At 45.8% G+C, this 13,510-nt stretch overlaps 1 long non-coding RNA gene across 1 annotated transcript; it reads right to left on the reverse strand.

Moving 5' to 3' along the window:
- Nucleotides 1-4,744: 4,744 nt before the first annotated feature.
- LOC135968011 (uncharacterized) lies at nucleotides 4,745-13,510 on the reverse strand. The gene is made up of 2 exons (XR_010582432.2): nucleotides 13,301-13,510; nucleotides 4,745-5,471 (listed from the first exon to the last, which is right to left on the reverse strand). It is a non-coding gene; the product is annotated as an uncharacterized lncRNA (long non-coding RNA).

Genomic DNA, 13,510 nt, shown 5'->3' on the forward strand with positions numbered 1-13,510 from the left:
AAAATTAGCCAGGCATGGTGGTGCACTACTGTAATCCCAAGTACTCAGGAGGCTGAGGTAGAAGAATTGCTTGAACCTGGGAGGCGGAGGTTGTAGTGAGTGGAGATCCTGCAATTGCACTCCAGCCTGGGCAACAAAGCAAGACTCTGTCTCAAAAAAAAAAAAAAAAAAAAAAAGAGAGAGAGAGAGAGAGAGAGAATACAATAGTGCCACCATTCTAAAATACTGTCTGATAGTTTCTAGTACAATTAAAAATACACCTACTTCATGACCCAGCCACTCCATTACTAGGTTTATACACAACAGAGATGAAGGCACAGGCCCATAAAAAGGCCCATAGTAGAATATTTGGAAACACCTTATTCACAATAGCCGTAACTAGAAATATCCCAAGAGTTCATCAACTGTAGTATATTCACATGTTGGAATAACACTCATCAATAACACCAAAGAGCTGAGATACATGCCATAAAATGGAAGCATCTCATAACCATTGTTGTATTAAAAAAAAAAAAAAGTCAAAATCAGTATAGTCCTTTACGTGATTTCTACAAGAAGCAAAAGTAAATCATGGAGATAGAAATCAGAATGGTGATTGGCTAAGTGGGGATGGGGTGAGGATTGACTGGAAAGGGGCTCCAAGGCCTTCTTGGTCTGTTGAAAACGTCCCATAATTTGATCTATGTGGTGGTTTCTTTTGTCAAAATGCACTGGGCCACACACTTAAGATTGGTGCACTTTGGTCTCTGTGGGTTATACTTCAGTCATTTACTGATAGCAAAAAATAAAATAAAATAAAAATATACAAATAAATACATACATAAAAACAAAATTAAAGATTGTGGTTGGGGAATGTCATTAACTTTAGATTTTGTTGCATTCTTTCGGTTTTACTTAAAATACCCAGTTGGAGTGCGAACTCTCCTCTTCTCTTGTTCATTTCTGATTTGGCCTGAAGGGGCCCCACGGATTTTTGAAATATCTGAGCCAGAAAAACGGGTAGGGCCACATCATGTCAACAGCAAAAGATTCTGATACGGTTGACTGAGAGGGGACACCTCACCTTTTGGGTGTTGTATTTGCTCAGAGAGGGCATAAAAGTCTTTCAAGATGACCGGACCTCTAGGCATGCAGGGTAGGGGTTCTTTCTATTCTTGTCGCTACAGAGAGCTCCGAAGCCACAGCAAAGTCGTGACCTCTCTAGCCACAGGTAAATGGCGCAGCCTAGGCTGAGATTAGAGGCGAAAGGGAAAAAAGAGCACTACACCCTAGGAGGGACATTGCCGTGATTCGGCTCCCAGCCAAGGCTGCTGCGGCCACAGCGCAGAGGACTGACCACAATACTATCACCGCGAGCCATAGGAGCTGAAGCGCGCTGGGCTCCTTCTTTAAACTTAATGCAGTGCTGTTTCCGTTTTGGAGACGTAAGGGTCCGCGTAGATTTTGTTCTTCCTTGGTGTCTCTCCATTTTTCCTCCCTTTCTTCCCCATTCTGCTACAATAGAAAAACACTTCTCATCTCTCCCTTGTGTAGTCCTTACCGCTGCACAAAGCTACTGGGAAGTTTCGTCTCCCTGGTCCACGCCTCTGCCGCCTTCTTTGCCCTCCTCCTCGCAATTCCCTGTTGTATTCACCCCTTGCCCAGCTCCCGGCCTCCTGTCCCAGAGAGGCACCCAAAAACAGCGCAGCTGAGCCCCGGCAGCTCCACCGCTCAGAGTGGCAAGAGTGGCCACTGGAGGCCTCGCCCCTTGCCAGCCCCACGGGATGCCGAGAAATCAATCGGAATAAATGCTTTCCAAAAAAGAACTTACTTCCCCTTCGCGACTAGCCTCCGCAACATGTGGAAATCCTGTCTCTACAAAAAAATACGAAATTAGCCGGGCGTGGTGGCGCGCGCCTGTAGACCCAGCTACTTGGGGGCTGAGGCACGAAGATCGCTTGACCCCGGGAAGTCGAGGCTGCAGTGAGCCATTTTTGCACCGCTGCACTCCAGCCTGGGCGACCAAGTGAGACCCTGTCGCAAAACAAAACAAAACAAACCTTCCCCATAGAAAAATAGTTCATGATTTACATTCTCAGGATTCTTCAAAGGACTAAAAGCTAAAGGCGAGGATGGATTCATTGGACAAGTCCTAGTCGTGCGCCCTGGTGAGTGGCAGACCCTGCTCCCCGCGAGGGGACCAAGAGCGACTCTCACCACCACCCCTGCCCTGGTGGAGCCCCTGCGCGCGGACACAGGATACGAAGACGGCAGCGGAAACTCCGCAGCGCCCTGAAAGTGACTGGGCAGGGTGGCCATAGGCTCCCTCACTGGGTGAGGGCGGCGCAAAGAACGGGAAGAGCCATCCTGGGAGCCCACCGGGCGTTCAGCTTCCCTTGGGCCCCCAGGCGGCTCAGGCCCGGGTCGCAGACCAGGGCGTTTCAAAGCAGGCGAGGGGCAGGGCGGGCGAAGGCCATTCGGGTGTCCTTCTGGCTCCAGAATCTCCTAACCCGCGGGTGTGCAACGTGATCAGCGCGACTCACCCCTCTCATCTCACCGGTTTTCTGTCCTGCCAGGCGGGCCCTCAGGACAGAAGGGATGGGAGGAGTTCGATGAGTGTGCCCTGCCTATAGCGCTCCGTAGAAACAGCAGTAGCGCTTTCTGTAGCGCAGTTGGGTCCCACCTAGGGGCGAGTCGCTTTGTGTTTTAACTCGTTTCAGTTGATGCACAATCAACTCCAGCCTAATCAGGAGACACACATGTCCTCTTCCCCGCCTTCTTAAGTCTGAGGCTTGGTAAGGGCCATGGTGCCTTATACCTGTCAAACTCAGGAATCCCAGAGACCTTAGACAGGAACTCACTTCTGGTGTGATAAAGATCTTCTTTTCTCTCATGGAAGGCTTGGGGGAGTAAGGTGCCTCGAGTTTTTCATGTTTAATAATAGGAGGCCTATTACAGCAGTATCCTATCCCCAGGATGTTCCAGGGTTTACTGATTGCTCTACTAATAATGTGACCAGTGGAATCAGTCATCCTCATGGTGATCCTCACCATTGTTTGTGAAAACAGCCTTTCTTCCTCAGTTTGTGCATGATTTATTTAACCCTTTTCAAGATGTTTTGAAATGAGGTGAGTTTCATGATTTTAGGATAACAAATGATGTTGCAATCTCTACCATACTTGTACACATATCTTTGGTCACTCCTGCAGATATTTCTATAGTGTAGAGAACAGGATGTGCCATTTTTACATTACAGCATTTATTTGATGCTTCTCATTTGAGTACATTCTGCAAATGTATCTTCCATGGGAGCGGTAACAGATTATATTCCAATTTGTTTCCCAAGTCTATCAATGTCCATTTTGTCATTTACTTGCCAGCACAACAAACTTTCTACACATCGATATATGATATTCCACTGAGGGGAGAGGCATCCTCCTGGCTTAACTGAAGGAGTGTACAACAGAAGGACATGGTGGACATCACACAGATATTCTGTGGCATAGGATGAACTACTAAACTTCTAGGATATTTTAAAGTCCTCCAACGTCTGTAATTGTTTTCTGTGGTGACCAAGCGCCATGGGTCCAGAGAAGACGGGCCACAGTGACCTCTTTGAAAGCTTTCTGTCAAGTCTCTTATCCAAGGGAAGCAAAATCACAAAGGTCCCAGGTGAGTTTTTTCTTCTCCTCTTTCCTTCATAAATGTTGGTTTTACTTTTATTTGACGAAAACAATCTAATGCCTCTTCTCCCTGCTGCACAATGGTAAATTAGCATGCAAATAGCTATCCCTTTATTATTCTTTGATAGATTTTTGCAGAGGCTATGTCTGTAAAAATTAGCCCACCTGAGATACATCACTGGACCAACAGAACCCTGCACCCAACAGGCACCTTGTGCAGACCTGGACCCTTAGAGTTATTGGCTCATGTTCCTTTGGTTTTTCTAATGAATATCATGAGTAGAAAGTGAGCTCTTTGGCTTTTACCCACTACTATGGCTATACTACATTTTCTGTCTCTCGTCTCTCTCTCATTTTTGTATCATGATTTTCTGCCATCAGTGGCATCAATGTGGGTTCCTTGTTTTGATGTTATGCAGTGAACTTCTGGGATCATTTTATGACTACATAACAGTCGGTATTAAATTCTTCTGTTGATGAAGATTTGTGTTGTACCCAGTTTTTCCTTAGAATAAAAATGAGGTTATTAAGGGCGTTTTTGGTAGAAGCCTTGTTGAATGTATTGTTCACTTTACAGGGGTAATCCATAAACATAAGTGTGCTTCCTTATCACGTAGGCTTAACTCGAGGAGAAACTGCCAATTATTAGAACAGCTGTCATGCTAAATTGCAGTCCAACTAATATCACACAGCAATATCATACACACTCTGTATCAGGAAGCGGGAGAGGAAATATCTTTCAAAATCAGTTTTTCTATGTTTCCCTTCATTTTCTTATGAACCCTTAATGGCATCTTTGAAGGCAGCTGTGGTCACATCAAGTGTCACCATCAGCCTATTCAAGTCTTGCTGCAGAGCCATGAAGTGATACCCTAGGGCAGTCCAGCCAAGTCACAGACTTATAAACACCAGGCAGGTGTTTATAACAGCTGTTATAGACTTATAACACCATGCCTATGAAATGAGAAGTGTCAGGTGATCCCTCCCTCTCCTGCCATGTCTGTGCTTCTCTTTGCAGCTGCCATGTTGCTAAAAACAATCACTCTCACTTATTTTGTCAAAGATAAATCAGACATTAATCAAAGCAGTGAAAACAGATTTTATTCAGCAACTACTGACCATAGAGGAAGGGGCTGAGCTCCTTCGCAGTTGTGCAGAGGTGATGGCATTCTAATCAGAGAGTGAGGTGGGGAGAGGGCAGGGGTCAGGGCACAAGTGAAACATTACAAAAGATTGGTCATTTTAAACGTCTGTCTCATCAGGCCAGCTGTGTCTGCCAGCTGGCAATATTAGACGTTAGGATTCTAACCTCCCACAGAGACCAGAAGACAGAGGCTCAGTCCTTCCTGAGGACTATACCTCAAAGGAATGGCTTTCAGATCCTGGGCAAAGACACACTCGAGTTCCTAGGAGATACACACACATCTCAAAGGGATAGAGGAAGGATTCCCTTCTTAGTAAGTGCTGTAAGAAAGAAAGATCCTGAACCTACCATCATCAGCAGGTATTGGCTAGAACTAAAGTAAGTTCCCCTGGCAGCCTTGAGCTTTCTTAGGTAGGCATTGTCATCATTGTCACGGGGGCCTAGGGTTATTCGTGGGACAGGGTCTTATGCTACTAGAAGCCATGATAGAGTCTGATCATCTCTTAGTGCAGAGATTTAAACTCAGTCGTTGTGTGCTGAGTTTGGTTCTTCTCACTTTCTAGCTCCCCATTCCATGGCCAGGATTTTACTGGACTCCGTTAGATGGACAAGGCCACGGGCCATTTTCAATGGCTTTCAGGCAGCCCAGGCATATCTATTGAGACCTGAATGAAAATAAAGAAAACCATGAGATTGAGAGTGGGCCCAACAATAGGTATGCATTACCCATATTCAAGGAGATGGACACAAATATTTTTAGGCTTTGTCAAAATGGAAAGTGACTTATGCAGCCAGGATGAAATTTAAACTTACATTACCAAAGTATAGAGCTTATTGATATTTTGTAAAAGAAAGTCATGGCAAAATGACAATCCACAAGTGGCAATGGTAGATGGGGTAGGGAGAGACTCCATAAGGTCAAAATTATCCTCACGTTAAATGAAACCTGTAAGTGTTGCTACTATTAGGGAACGGAAGCCAATGTTGTGGTCTATTATATTAATTGTCATGGGATAAAGAGGTAGGACGTGATGCTACATTTAATGGTTAGTTCTATTGAGAGTACTTGTGAAAATTAATTTTTGTGTCAATTTGCCTGGGTCAGGGCGTGCTCAGATATTTGGTTAGACATGATTTCTCACTGTGTCTCTGAGGGTGTTTCTGGAGGAGATTGACATTTGAATCAGTAAACTGAGTGAAGCAGATTGCCCTCCTGAGTGTGAGTGGGCCTCATCCAACCCATGGACGGCTTGAATAGGATGAAGGGTTAAGAAAGAAGTTTTTCTGCTCCACTGTCTTTGAGCTGGGACGTCAGTCTTCTGCCTTAAGCCTTGGACTTGGTCTTGAACTATATTCGACTCTCCTAGGTCTAGAGCTTACTCAGAGTAGAACTTGGGCTTCTCTGTTTCTCTCTCTCTCTCTCTTTCTCTCTCTCTGTGTGTGTGTGTGTGTGTGTGTATCCTGTCCTCTGGAGAACTCAGACTAATATAGTAATATATGCCAGTTGCTGGTTTTTGTCTCCATGCTTTTGAAAGGTGTAAAATAAACAAATAAAACAAAAACCTGGAGGGTTCTCTTTTTTTTTTTTTTTTTTTTTTTTTTTTTTTTTTTTTTGAGACGGAGTCTCGCTCTGTCGCCCAGGCTGGAGTGCAGTGGCGCGATCTCGGCTCACTGCAAGCTCCGCCTCCCGGGTTCACGCCATTCTCCTGCCTCAGCCTCCCGAGTAGCTGGGACTACAGGCGCCCACAACGGTGCCCGGCTAATTTTTTGTATTTTTAGTAGAGACGGGGTTTCACCGTGGTCTCGATCTCCTGACCTTGTGATCCACCCGCCTCGGCCTCCCAAAGTGCTGGGATTACAGGCGTGAGCCACCGCGCCCGGCCTTGAGCCACCGCGCCCGGCCTCTGGAGGGTTCTCAAAGAAGAATGGTAAGGATTAGTAGAAGTTGTAACCTTTTAGGAAAAGCCCTAAGCACAGCTTTTGTTAAAACTGTCTTCAAGAAAATAAAGGGTGTTGGGAAAATTATTGTTACCTTAATGTTTTCTAAGCAAAGGCAAGATCAATCTAGGAGAAATATACTTAGGTTTTTTAAAATTAATTTTTATATTTTAATAATTCACATAGAATCTTAAGAACTCGAGAGAAAAAGGGAGGTCCCTTGTACCTCTTACTTTGTTTCCTCCAATGGTGACATCTTGGTAATATTTCCAAAATGGTAATATTTGCAAATATAGCAGATGTATTGCAAATGCCGTACTACCAGGAAATTGACATTGATACAAGCAAGGTAGAGAACATTTCCATCAACATCAGGATTCATCATGTTGCCTTTTTATAGCCACGACCCTGCCTCTTCAGTGCTGCTCCTCCTTCCCTCCTTAACCCCTGGCAACTTCTAATCTATTCCCCATTCCTATAATTTATTCATTTCAAGAATGTTACTTAAATGGAATCCTACATGTCACCTTTGGGATTACCCTTTGTCCACTCACCGTCATTCTGTGGAGATTCATCCAGGTTATTGTAGGTATCAGTAGTTTGTCGTCGTATAAAAAAAAATTATTGAGAACTATTCGATGCTATGGATATATAACACAGTTTGTTTAACCATTCACCTCATGGAAGTCATCTGTACCCTGTTTCCCCAGTTTTGGCTATTAAAAACAAGGCTGCTATAAACTTTAAGTACATGGGTTTTGTGTGAACATAAGATTCCATTTCTCTGTGATAAATGCAGGGAATGCAATTCCAAGGTGGTGTGGTAGTTGTACATAGAGTTTTGAAAGTAAAAACTATACAGATATTCTCCAGAGTGGGCTGTAATCTTTTACATTCCCACCAGCAATGTATGAGTGATCCAGCTTTCTCTGAATCCTTGACAGCACTTGATGTGGTCACACTTTTATTTTGACCATTCTGATAAGTATGTAGCAATTTCTCGTTGTTGTTTTAATTAGTATATCACTAGTGGTTAATAATGTTCTGATTTCAACATATGAATTTGGGGGGGCTGGGCACGATGCATCCCATAACAATGTATATTCTGGTGTGGTTGGGTGTTCTAAAATTGTCAATTTAAGTCCTGCTGGTTGATCGCGTTGTTGGGTTCTACATTCTTGTTGATTTTCTGTCTGGTTGTTGTATAAATTGTTGAGAAAGGGGGACATTGAAGCATACAGCTGTATTTGTGGATTAGTCTAGTTCTCTGTTAAGTACTTTCAGTTGTTGTTGCAAAGACATTTATGAATTTGTCAGAGGAGGAGTTGGTGGATTGGTCCTTTCCTCATTAAATAATCTCCCTCTCTGTCTCATTAGTTTCTTTTTTCTGAAATATACTGTATCTGGCATTAATATAGCCAATCTTGCTTTCCTTTGGCTAAGGTTTGCATGATATCTTTTCCCATCCTTTTGATTTCAACTTGCTTGTATCATATTTGAAGGTAGTTTCTTTGTAGCCAGTATGTAGTTGGCTCATGTCCATTAACCTACTCTGCCAGTGTGTATCTTACAATTGGTGTGCTTAGGCCATTGATATTGATATTTAATTGTGATGATTGATATAGTAGGGCTTAAGTCTGCCATTTTATTTTTCCTTTTCTGTTTGTTCTCCCTGATTTTGTTTTCTGGATGTACTTTCATTTTCTTACCTTCCTGTGGTGACTTGAACATCTTTGAGAATGGTGTTTGGCCTTATCTATAGCGTTTTTGAGTATATCTGTTTGAAAACTCTTGGATTTTCCAGACATTCATATGTCTGTGCATCTGTATTTTACCACACAGTATACTGGTGTAATTGTTTTACCAGTTTGAGTGAATGATAGATGAGTTACTTCCCTTGCAGGTCTCTTTACCCTCCCAGCTTATAACTGTTTCAAACATTTTCTTTATGAAGAGTTAGAACCACATTGAATGGTGCTATTATTTTCTCTGAAACCATCAAGCATAGTTTAGAAAACTCAAGAGAAGAAAGGCCTATTTTGCTTACTGTTTCCTTCCTTCCTTCCTTCCTTCCTTCCTTCCTTCCTTCCTTCCTTCCTTCCTTCCTTCCTTCTTTCCTTCCTTTCTTTCTCTCTCTTTCTTCCTTCCTCCCTCCCTTCCTTCTTTTCTTTCTCTTTCTCTCTTTCTTTCTTTCTTTCTTTCTTTCTTTCTTTCTTTCTTTCTTTCTTTCTTTCTTTCTTTCTTTCTTTCTTTCTCTCTCTCACTTTCTTTCTTTCCTTCTTTCTTTCTTTTGTCCTAAGGTTCCTTCTTTAATCATTTCCTTTCTGTCTACAGAACTCCCCTTAGCCTTTCTTTTAGGGTAGAACTGCTGGTCAGAGATTCACTTAGCTTTTTTTAGTCTGAAACTGTTTTGATCCTCCCTTTAATTACTGAAAGATGTTTCTGCTGGAGAGAGGAGTCTGGGCTGACAATTATTTTCTTTCATGGCTTGAAAAGCACTGCGCTGTAATCTCAGCACTTTGGGAGGCCAAGGTGGGCCAATCCCTTGAGCTCAGGTGTTTCAGACCAGACTGGGCAACATGATAAAAGCTCATCTCTACCAAAAAAATACAAATAATTAGCCGGGAGTGTTGATGTGTGCAGTGGGAGGATCATTTGAGTCTGGGAGGAAGAGGTTGCAGTGAGCCAAGATTACACCACTGAATTCCCTGTCTCATGAATGCAAGGAAGGAAGGAAGGAAGGAGCGAGGGAAGGAAGGAAGGAAGGAAGGAAGGAAGGAAGGAAGGAAGGAAGGAAGGAAAGAGACAGGTGGGCGCAGTGGCTCATGCCTGTAATCCCAGCACTTTGGGAGGCTGAGGCGGGTAGATGACAAGGTCAGGAAATTGAGACCGTCTTGGCTAATACGGTGAAACCCCTGCCTCTACTAAAAATACAAAAAATTAGCTGGGTGTCACCCGTCTCTACTAAAAATACAAAAAATTAGCTGGGTGTCATGGCACACGCTTGTAGTCCCAGATACTCCGGAGGCTGAAGAAGGAGAATGCTTGAACGTGGGAGGCGGAGGTTGCAGTGAGCCAATATTGCGCCACTGCACTCCAGCCTGGGTGATAGAGTGAGTCTCCTTCTAAAAAAAGAAAAAGACAGAAAGCAAGCAAGCAAGCAAGCTAGCAAACAAGCAAGACAAAACCAAAATATCAGAGATGATAAATTCGTTGATGGGATTAACAGCAGATTAGATGTTGCAGAAGAAATGATCAGGGAACATGGAACCATGAGTAATTGAAAATATGCAAAATGAAACTCACAGACAAAAGAGATTTTTTTTTAAATGAAAAGATTATCAGTGAACTGTAGGGCAGACTTAAGAGGCCTAATTTATGAGTAACGGGAGTCCTTGAAAAGGAGCGGGAGGAAAGGAAACATTTATTTTCTTTCTTTGTTATTTTTGTTAGGAGTGGGGTCTCAGCATGTTGTGCAGGCTGGTCTCAATTCCAGGCCTCACTCAACATCTCCCGATTCGGCCTCCTGAAGGTGTGAGCCACTGTGCCTGGCCAATTTCTGAAGAAACAATAGCTGAAAAGTTCCCAATCATAATGAAAATTATAAATCCAGTGACCCAAGGAGCTGAGGAAACCGAAGCACAAGAAACATGAAGAAAACCACTCCCGGATCCATCAAAATAACATTGCTCAAATCCAGCCAGAAGAAAAAGACATTGTACATACACAGGAACAAAGATGAGGATTGCGTCAGTTTCCTTTCTGCTCCTGCCGGCCTCTACCAGGAGCAGCAATGCACGCGAGCAGAGAAGCAACATCTTTAAGGTACTGAGGGCAGGGGAAGTTAGCCTAGAATACTATGCCAGAAAAAATAAATTCCCAAAACTGGAAGTGAAATAAGGACATTTAGAGATGTACAAAAGCTGACCGAATTCACTACCAGCCCGCCCACACTACAAGAAACATCAAAGCAGTCCTCCAGGCAGAAGGAATCCAATACCAGATGAAAATCCAGATCTACACGAGGAAATGAAGAACAGCAGAAATGGGTAACTATACTAGGTATTTTCTCATTTTGTAAATTTCTTTTGTAAAAATTTGACCTTCCAAACAAAAGCAATAACAATGTGTTGTGGGGTTTATAATATGCATAAAAGCAAAGTGCATGTCAGCAATAGCGTCAAGGCCAGAAGGCGAGGTGTAATATCACTTGAAGGCTGACTGTGATCAGTTAAAAAGGTTTGCTCTAAGCCCTAAGGCAATTACTAAAATAACAAAAGAAAGAGTTATAGCTAATAAGTCAACAGAGGAGAAAGAATGGAATGATATAAAAACCGTGTGAACACTATGATAATTGCCCTTCCTATAGTAATTGCACTTCTGTCCAGTAGAAATACACCAGTGGCTGAAAATGCCCGTATAAGAATGACTAGAGCATTATATGTAATCGTAAAATCATACAACCAATTTAATTTCAAAAGTGTATGGAAAGGGCTAAATGAATGGCAGTTAAAATAAAAATAGAGAGAGAGAGAGGGCCCGGGCACGGTGGCTCAGGCCTGTAATCCCAGGACTTTGGATGGCCAAGGCAGGAGATTGAGACCATCCTGACCAACATGGTGAAACCCTGTCTCTACTAAAAATACAAAAATTAGCTGGGCGTGGTGGAGCGTGCCTATAATCCCAGCTACTCGGGAGGCTGAGGCAGGATAATAGCTTGAACTAGAAAGTCGGAGGTTGCAATGAGCCGAGGTCGCGCCACTGCACTCCAGCCTGGTGACAGAGTGAGACTCCGTCGAGAGAGAGAGAGAGAGAGAGAGAGAGAGAGAGAGAGAGAGAGAGAGAGAGATCCCAGAACCTTAGCAGACCTTGATTTACGTTCTCATGTCGTATGGGAGACATGGAGGAGAGGAGGGTAAAGTTGGTCTTGTTCTGCCTTTCCATGAGAGCATGTGCTGGATAGAAGAAAGTTGCCAGCGGTTTAAGCATTTTTAAAATGCAAGAAACGCTCCATAGAACTGGCTTGAACTAGCCAACTTTAGACTTGGAAGCAAGCACACCACCCGACTGCGACACAGGGACAGTCGACCCTCACTCCCGCATCACCATGCCGAACACACGCCCATCCAACACGAGGCGGAGCCACCGCCTTTTGTAGAACTATTGTGCAGGCTCCAAAGCCTCGGAAAACCGGAGAGACGCATCTTGCCGGCTACGGTGGACACCCGTGCATTGGGTGATTCTGAAGCTAGAAGGGCAGCCAGATGGCCTTCGCCCCGTCCTGACCCTCGTCCACTGTAAGCTCAGGGGAGAGCGGGAGCCAGGGAGGTGAAGTGCACAGACTCGGCAGAGGCGGCGGGCAGAACCGCTGGGGTGAGAGGGCGCGGTGGCTTCCGGGCGGGAGCCGCCGCTGAAAGGAGGCCTGGGTTGTCCGGAGGGTGACTGTCAGTGGAATCTTTGGCGGAGAGTGGTTTGGAAGAATGGCGAGGGAAGAGCAGAGGGGAAGGTGGTGACCCTGAGCGCCCGGCCAGGGGAGAGGAGGCTGTGGTGTCCCTCCTCTCCCCTTACCTGGCGGAGGACAGACAGTGTTAGGAAAGGGGTTCTCCCTGGACTAGGCTAGTCCACCGCACTTCGGCTGCGCTGACCCCTGCGATTTCCCCACACGCGGGGCCCTCGTCTGCGGTGCTGTTCGTGCTACCCTGCGGCTGGGTTCGCGCACTCACTCTCCTGACATGCCTTGGCTCACCGCCGACGCGGATATCGCCGCCACAGACCCTTCCCACCCTCCTAGGGATCTTGAGTGCGCTTCCTTAGATGTGAGCTCTCTTTTACACGCTGAATTTGGCTATAGCAAAAAAGCCCTGACCAAGACCTTGGGTTTCCTTCGGACCTGCACACAACTCCCCAACTCCCGCCTGCAACCGCGGCTCTTGGCTCGCCGGCTGGCAGCGTCCACCGAGCGTGGAACCGCGGCAGCTGCATCCCCTGCAGGCTGGCGGGCCGCCACTGGCAGGAGAAAGGACACAAGGCCTGCGTGGTGGGAAAGCATGGGAGACGTCGCCTTCCTACGGGGCGAGAAGGTCTCCCTACAGTCTTTGGAGACCAGATGGATGGAGGTATCCGTTTCAGGAACAAGGCGGCTGCTCCTGAGGCCTGGCTCCGCACGGAGGCTCCTGGGTCCCGCGCGCCCTCTCCCTACCCGCTGTAGCCAGAGCTGCTTCACACATCTCAGCTGGCTTCCTCTTCCGCCTCTGCCTCCTCTTCCTCCCCAGCCGTCCTTGGAACAACAAGGCCCCCAGCCCGTGGGAAAGACCTAGCCTCCTCTACAGCACTTGTAGAGGGAGTCGGATAGACGTCTCTTAACACCAGGAGGACAGAGACACCTTCCCTTGCTGCTTCTCTTGGCGCAGCCGGTCCAGGGGGCTGGCTCAGGGCCCAGGACTCCTCGCTCCTCCTGGAGGGCCTGGGTCGCGTGGCCCAGGAGCTGGCCACATGGGCATCTCCCACACTGCTCCTCAGGGAACGGGAGGCATTATCCTGCAGGGCCCACTCTTACCCATGAAAGACGCTCGGGAAATGCTCCCGCGGAAGCCGGAGCTCTGCGCGTTTGACCACTTCGGGGTTAAGTTTCCGTCCGCCCATCCTTCCTTTGGAGGGTCTTGGGGGAGAGGAGAAATGCTCGAGGACGATGCGCTTTGCAGCGTCTCAACCGAGACCAGAGGAAAGGAGGGTGCGTCTTCCTGGAAGAAGGTGGCCCGAGGCCTGC

This window comes from Macaca fascicularis, chromosome 1 (assembly GCF_037993035.2).
Source record: "Macaca fascicularis isolate 582-1 chromosome 1, T2T-MFA8v1.1".
NCBI lineage: Eukaryota > Metazoa > Chordata > Mammalia > Primates > Cercopithecidae > Macaca > Macaca fascicularis.